This window comes from Gracilinanus agilis, chromosome 1 (genome assembly GCF_016433145.1).
Source record: "Gracilinanus agilis isolate LMUSP501 chromosome 1, AgileGrace, whole genome shotgun sequence".
In the NCBI taxonomy this organism is placed as follows: domain Eukaryota; kingdom Metazoa; phylum Chordata; class Mammalia; order Didelphimorphia; family Didelphidae; genus Gracilinanus; species Gracilinanus agilis.
In genome coordinates, this window is record NC_058130.1 from 628,840,425 (window position 1) to 628,848,391 (window position 7,967).

Consider the following 7,967-nt stretch of genomic DNA (forward strand, 5'->3'; position numbering starts at 1 on the left):
ATGGTTTCTGTTTTATTCATACCAAAGTAAAAAGACTTTTGATTATACTCTTTAAACAGCCATAAGATTAGACGCTGGACTAAAAAAACACTAGACATGCAATGGGAACAATCAATCTCCTGATAATTCAATAGATTTTGCTAGTGCATTTGTCTAATATTAATAATTATAAACAGAGCAGTGCAACTAATTATTTGGAATTATCCTTACAGTGTTACAGCGTCAACAGGCACAAAACTTCACTTTTCTTCACACTACTGTTTCTCTTTGTGTACCTGGGCTTCTTCCTCTTCAGTAAAGTCATTCATATTAAATGTTTTGAGAATCTCTTCTGGAGTTTTCTCCTTGATCATATTTGCAACTGTCTTGCATGTGACATCAAGCAAACCTTTAATGTCTAAGTAGTTTGCAGCTAGAATAAGTTCAAAATGGGTTCATTGGTCAACTTTCAGGAATTCTTGGTCCCAAACAGGAAAATCATCTGTTTGCTTCTCTTTGTTCTCATCATCCTCAGGAGGAGGGGGATCATCCTTATGGTGGGTGCATCACTGAATTATCTTTTTTAATGTCACTGCATTAACATTTAGTAGAGGAACTGGATCATCACCCCCTTCATCATCCATTCCCAGATCTTCCAAAATGGCCTTGTTAGTTACATACAGTTTTGTAATTTTAACATCAACTTCAACTATCTCTCCATCAGAGCTCTACAACTTAATTGAAGTCATGGTTCCGGGCCCCTGGGGACCCCTACGGGCAAACTGGTGGAGCCCAAAAGACAGGGTGGGCAGAGAGGCAGGAGACAAGGGAGAAGAGGCTTCAGGCAATGTGGAGCACCAGAGATCACTACCCAAAAGCATTAGTTTCATTAAATATCCTGTGGATTACATTGTATTATCATGCAAAACATAATTCCATATTGGTTATTTTTGGATGGAAATATTCATATAAAACTAAAACCCCCAAATAAAACTATAAATAAACAAATGTTGAAGATTATGTGCTTTGATCTGTATCTGACTCCTAAAGTTCTTCCTCTGGAGATGGATAACATTCTTGTCCCATATAATTGTATTGCTGAGAGTAGTAAGTCTTTCATAGTTGATCATCATATAATATTTCTTTTATGGCATATAAGGTTCTCCTGGTTCTGGTTATTTCACTCAGCATCTGTTCATGTAGATCTTTCCAGCTTTTTCTGAAATCATCCTGCTTATCATTTTTTAATACCTCAATTCATATACCACAATTTTTTTAGTATTTCCCCTTTTTCATAATCTATTTGGTATACAGACCCAGTAGAGGTATTATAGGATCTGAGGATATTTTTTAGACCTTTTATAGACCTTTGGGCATAGTTCCAAATTGCCCTCCAGAATGGTTGAATTAGTTCACAACCCCATCAACAATTCCTTAGTGGCCCAATTCTGCCACATCCCTGCCAACATTTATTACTTTCCTTTACTATCATATGGATCAATCTGATAGGTATGAGGAGGCACCTCAACATTGTTTTAATTTGCATTTCTGTAATCAAGAGTGATTTAGAACATTTTTCATATGATTATTGATAGCTTTGATTTCTTCATCTGAAAATTGCTTTATATCTTTTGACCATTTGCCAATTAGGGAATGGTTTGTATTCTTATATGTCTTTATAAAGATCTTTATAAATTTGATAGATTAAACTTTGATCATAGAAATTTATTTTAACTTTTTTATCCAGCTTGTTGTTTCCCTTCTAATTTGGTTATATTGATCTTGTCTGTACAAAAATGTTTTAATTTAATATAATAAAAATTATTCATTTTATATCCTATAATGAATGTTCTCTGTCTCTTGTTTGGTCATAAGTTCTTCTCTTCTACAAATATCTGCCTGGTAAACTATTCAATGTTCCCCTAATTTACTTATGGTATCACTCTTTATATCTAGATCACATACCCATTTTGACCTTATTTTGGCATAGTGTGTGAAATATTGGTCTTTACCTAGTTTTTGGCAAATAGTGAGTTCTTATCCCAAAAGCTGGGGTCTTTGAGTTTATCAAACAATAAGTTACTAATGTCATTTATGTTTGTATAAAATTGTATATTTAAATCTATTCCATTGATCTTAGCCAGTACCAGACTGTTTTGATAATTACTATTTTGTAGTACAGGTTGAAATCTGGTACTACTAAACCTGTTTCCTTCATTTTTAAAAAATTAATTCCCTTGATATTCTTAACCTTTTGTTCTTCCAGATGAATTTTGTTATTATTTTTCTATTTTTATAAGATAATTATTTGGCAGTTTGACTGATATGGCAATGAATACATGAATTAATTTGGGTAGAATTGTCATTTTATTATATTAGTTTGGGGCACTCATGAACATTTAATATTTTTCTAATTCTTTAGAGCTGATTTTATTGTTGTGGAAAGTGTTTTGTTGTAAATGTGGAAGAGTGGTAAGGGTGAACAATGGGGGTCAAGTGACTTGTCCAGGGCCACACAGCTGGGAAGTGTCTGAGGCCGGATTTGAACCTAGGACCTCCTGTCTCTAGGCCTGACTCTCAATCCACTGAGCTACCCAGCTGCCCCCTCTCAGGGTATTTTTATCTTATCAGATTATTTTAAATGAAATTTCTTTTTTTACCTCTTGCTGCTGAACTTTGTTGGTAGTATATAGAAATGCTGATGATTTATGTGGGTTTATTTTGTATCCTTCAACTTTGCTAGTTATTAATTATTCAACTAGTTTTTAGTTGATTCTCTAGTCTTCTCTAAGTATATCATCATTCTTCACAAGGAGTAATAGTTTAGTTTCCTCACTGCCTACTATAATTCCTTTAATTTCCTTTTCTTCTCTTATTGCTAAAGTTAGCATTTGTAGTATAGTGTTGATGATAGGCATCTTTGTTTTACCCCTGATCTGTTGGAAAGGCTTCTTACTTATCCCCATTACAGATCATACTTGCTGATGGTTTTAGGTAGATGTTACTTATCATTTTAAAGAATGGTCCATTATTGCTTTGCTTTCTAGTGTTTTTAATAGGAATGGGGATTGTATTGGGTTCAAGGTTTTTTCTATATCTGTTGAGATAACCATGCGACTTCTTTTAATTAGGTTATAATATAGTCAATTATACTGATAGTTTTCCTAATATTAAACCAGTCCTGCATTGCTGACATAAATCTGTCTTCCAGGAATTCTAGCTTGACTTGTGTATAATTAACATTTTTTTTCCTTTTAGGTTTTGCTTACAACCATTTTGACTTCATTATCTTCTTCTGGGTTTGCATTTTGATCTTCCCTGTCACCATGGTTGATTTTTATGGTCATTGTCTTTTTTTGGCTTTGTTTTGTTCAGGTTTTTACCCTTTTTCTTTTTTTTTTTAAACCCTTGTACTTTGGTGTATTGTCTCATAGGTGGAAGATTGGTAAGGGTGGGCAATGGGGGTCAAGTGACTTGCCCAGGGTCACACAGCTGGGAAGTGGCTGAGGCCGGGTTTGAACCTAGGACCTCCTGTCTCTAGGCCTGACTCTCACTCCACTGAGCTACCCAGCTGCCCCTACCCTTTTTCTTAATACTCATCTTGGGCTCTATTCCTGATATGGAGGTGAGAGAGGCATTGTCTCAAGCTTCAAGTTTTTTTCTGCTGTTGTTTTTAGAGCCAGTTCTGAGAGTTTGGAAGTTTTAAGTGTTTCCAAGGTGGTGTGATATGAGAAGAGGTATGATTACTGCTCTCATGGCTTGTACTCTGGTCCTAACCCAGGAAGAGCCCCTGAACCTTTGGGATTGCAATAGATACAATTTCTTAATCTCTCTGATCCCTTAGAACCAAAAATAATACTGTTCCACAGAGTCCCTGATCTCTTGTAACCAAAAGTGATACTAATCTTTAGGGCTCCCATTTCCTCTTAATGGAAAGTTCTCTTCTTGTCCTTGAAGTATGACTCAAAAGTAGGTATAGTTAATAGGGTTGCCAAATAGTATCTGATACTGTGTCCAGTGCTAGCATAGGAATCCCCTATAATCTCTTGTTGACTCGTTTCCATTCATCAGTCCTGACTGATGAAGGTCCAACCAGGAGACTACTAAGACAAGAGTGAGGTGATACAGTGAAGCTTTATTATAGGAAAGGAGGGGCAAAGAGGAAAAGGAGGGAAGGAAAACTGAGGGAGAGAGGCTCCAAACCAGGAAAGGTGGCTTCAGGGTCCCCTGGTTAAGAAAGAATAGCAAGTGAGGAAAGGGGAAATCAGGACCAGCAAAGATGGCTCCATCTGAGTGGAGATTGGTGTGGCCCTTTACCAGGTGATTGTCAGGGATGAGGTAACCTGTATTGCCTCTATTGGTTCAGATGAGCTTACTTGGGCTCAGTTCATTGGATGGCCCTGAGAGGATGTGTGGAACCTCATCTCTGAAGTGGGGGAAAGTTCCCAGACTTTTGGTCAGTCATGGGGGAGGTCATTTGTCCAGGCCTGACAGAAAAGTCCTGGTGTTCTGCCAGGTTTTGTTGGGGTAGCTTCTGGGAGGGGATGCTGTTAGTTTTGTTGGGGGAAGGGAGGTTTTGGTCTCCATGGTCTATCACCCATGACCCCTTATTACCTCTGGCTTACAAACTCCTGAAGCTGCTATTGCTTCTGTTGCCACTCCCTCGTCCTACCACTGATGCTTCATTCGATGGGCTCCAGGTCACCCTTCATGCCTGTGATGCAGATATCTCTTAATGACCTCCTAGGTTCTCTTGGGCTGGAAGAATGTGTCACTCTCACCTTTTGTTGGGTCTGCCACTCCAGAATTTAATTTGAGATGTTTTTTTAAAATTATTTGGAGAGGAATATTGGACTAGTTCAGCTGAGGATCTTTCTCTACTCTGCCATCACGTCTCTAACTGATTCAATATATAGTAAATGTTTCTACCATAAGTCTGTAATAAATGAATTTAGGGAACATCTTTGAGTTTTAAAGCATTGTATTCTCTCCTTCCTTCAAAGTACAACTCAGATGTCATTTCTTCCATAAAGCCAGCCAAGAATCTCCAAGGGAAATTATTTTTCCTTCAAGTTTCTAACGACAATGCCTGTACCTCTCTTTTGTACATTACATTACCTGGCACGACTGCTTAATCAATACCCCTATCTCACACTATATCACAATTACTAAACTTTTTTCTCCTATATACCATAGCTTTTTTGTATCTCTCCTTTCTATTACATAACAATCTCTTTAAGAAAGTTTATCAAAACAATTTCTCTATGTTCTACCACAATGCCTTGCATATAGTAGGTATTTATTTCATATTTATTGAATTAAGGTAGACACACATGTGTATGTATTTTTGTTTTACTTTCATTTTCAGTTTTTGTTCAGAGCTATGATTTAACTGGAATAGAAACTCTCAGTGGGGAAATTTCTTTAACAATGCAGATCTGCAACTATTTTGTAATTTATAATCCTAGTGACTTCCCTGGAGGAACTGAAAGATTAAATGAACGTCCTAGGTTGCATCCAATATTTGAATCCAGAGCTTCCTGACAATAAAGTTACCTCTTTGCATCACATTATATGCACATGTGTGTACAAATTCTAGACCTGAACACATACAAAAAGCATTTCCATACCCAAAGAAAAACACAAAGAAAAGATTCTATGTGGAATCCTAAACCTTCTTTTTGTACCACTATCTTTTTTTTAAGTATATAACACATTCTACACATTACTTTCACAACTAAACTGCTTTTCTGTGCTTTCTTTTCAACTTATTTCTGTTTTATTCTGTTTATTTCTAAGTGTTACAAGCGCTGTCTTTGTGGGCCAATATCCTTTCTAACTTTGCTCTCAGTCGTACCTATTAAATTAAAAATTAAAGACAGAAACAAAAAAAATTGTATTGAAATTAATTTAAAACAGAAGCCAAAAATTACAATAAATAAGGAGTAAAATAAAAAAGGAATCCATGTACTGTCTATATCCAAATATATAAATCTCTTTCTGAGTGTTATGCCAGGAGTTGGATAACATACCTCATCATGGGTCTTTTGAAGAAATGGCAAGTCCTTTTAATGATCAGAATTCTTAAGCCTTTCAGACTTATTTTTTGTTATAATGTTGCTATTCTTGCATAAGTTGTCATTATTTCTGCTCACTTCACTCTGTCAAGTTTATAGTATCCAAGATTCTCTCAAATTGTCTTGATTTCTTATGGCCACAATAATATTCTATTATGTTCACATGCAAAAATTTGTTCAGGTATTCTCCAATAATCTAAGATGCAAGCCAGAATACCTGTTTACATTCTAGTCTCTTTCTTCATGTTTTCTATACTAGTGTATTTCTTTTTTTTAAACCCTTAACTTCTGTGTATTGGCTCATAGGTGGAAGAGTGGTAAGGGTAGGCAATGGGGGTTAAGTGACTTGCCCAGGGTTACACAGCTGGGAAGTGTCTGAAGCCAGATTTGAACCCGGGACCTCTCATCTCTAGGCCTAACTCTCAATCCACTGAGCTATCCAGCTGTATTTCTTCTAATATCCCTTTATGTCTTCTTCAACTCCTAGATCCTCTATTTTTCTTATTTAATACCTTTTGCACTCTTTGAAAACATTAAGGTTCTGAAGAGACACTATTTCTTCTCTCACGTTGGAATGTTTGTACTATATTGTCATAGAGATTCTTTTAATTGCTCAAATAACTTCATCTTTTTAGGTTTACTGCATTCTTGTATTTGTATTTTAAAGTTCCTTCTCAGTTCATCAGAAAAAACTTGGAATTCCTCTTTTCCACAAAAAGTCCATTTTTTCCCACTCCTTGTAGGATTTCACACAGCTTGATAGGTCATTACTCTTGGTTATAAGTGCTGCCTTTTGGAATATTGTTTTCTAAGAACTTTTATTTATAAATTGAAGCTGTCTGGTCTTATTATAATAATAACTAACATTTATATAGTGCTTACTCTGTTAATCCTGATTTTAGTTCTTGGTATTTGAACTACTTCTTTCTGGGCAACAATAATTTTTCTCCTTTTGTGTGGGAGCTTTAGATTTTAGCTATGGTATTCCTGGGACTTTGTGCCTTCTGACCACACTGGAACTTTCTCAGAGAAGCCCTACACTCTTGTTGTCTGATTACAGAGCCTTGCAGGCTACACATATCTCTGACCAGTTTATGGTCACACTAGGAAGTTACAATGCACTGATATCTTTGCTGGTCCCTTTCCTATTGCCCTCAGACTTCTAATTTCTTGTTCAATTCTGAGGTGGAAATTTTTACTTTTTATACTTTGTCATTAGTGGCATAATCATTATTTGGTCTCGGTAAAAATTCAGGATTTTGTTTGAATAAGTATATGAGAACTAGACAGCCTGCCTTGCATATAGGCAACCATCTTCTATGCCATATATTTTTTCACCTGGATTTTGATTTTTAGGTCATGGGTACATTAAGTTGAAAATATTTTCTGACCACAGCCAGAGAACTATTATGTTCAAACTGCTCTGTCCCTAACATCTCAGAGTGTTATTTTCTTCTCTTGATCTCTGACCAAACAACACATTTCTTAATGCCACTTAAATGTCTTAGTGAAAAGCCATTCTTTTCTTGGATAAACTTTGTGTACAATTTCCTGGCAAAGAGGGTAAAATGAGTTTAGGGATGGATCTTTGACCACAAAACATCTGGAGAAATTATAGAGCTTGGTGAATAAACAAGCTTTAGCTCTGCTCTCAGACGTGGAGACGGGGAGTTAACAAGCCAGCTTTCTTAGTTGCACAATGCTCTTATCCACCCCCTATGAAGCTGAGAGGTGGGCTCTGGCCCTCCTGCTGATAACTGGGCCCAGTTCTTCTCTGGCACCATTCTTTGCTGAAGATTCAGTTTTCATTCTCATGTGTCTGCAAGAATACTTCAGAGCATATTGCTCAAGAATGTTAATGGTCTTTTATTACTTGAACCACATTTTGGGACCCTGCATCAAAATGTATCA

The 7,967-nt window shown here is 36.4% G+C and overlaps 1 pseudogene; it reads right to left on the reverse strand.

Moving 5' to 3' along the window:
- Nucleotides 1-239: 239 nt before the first annotated feature.
- Nucleotides 240-728, reverse strand: LOC123231881 (annotated as a pseudogene).
- Between the last annotated feature and the right edge of the window lie 7,239 nt (nucleotides 729-7,967).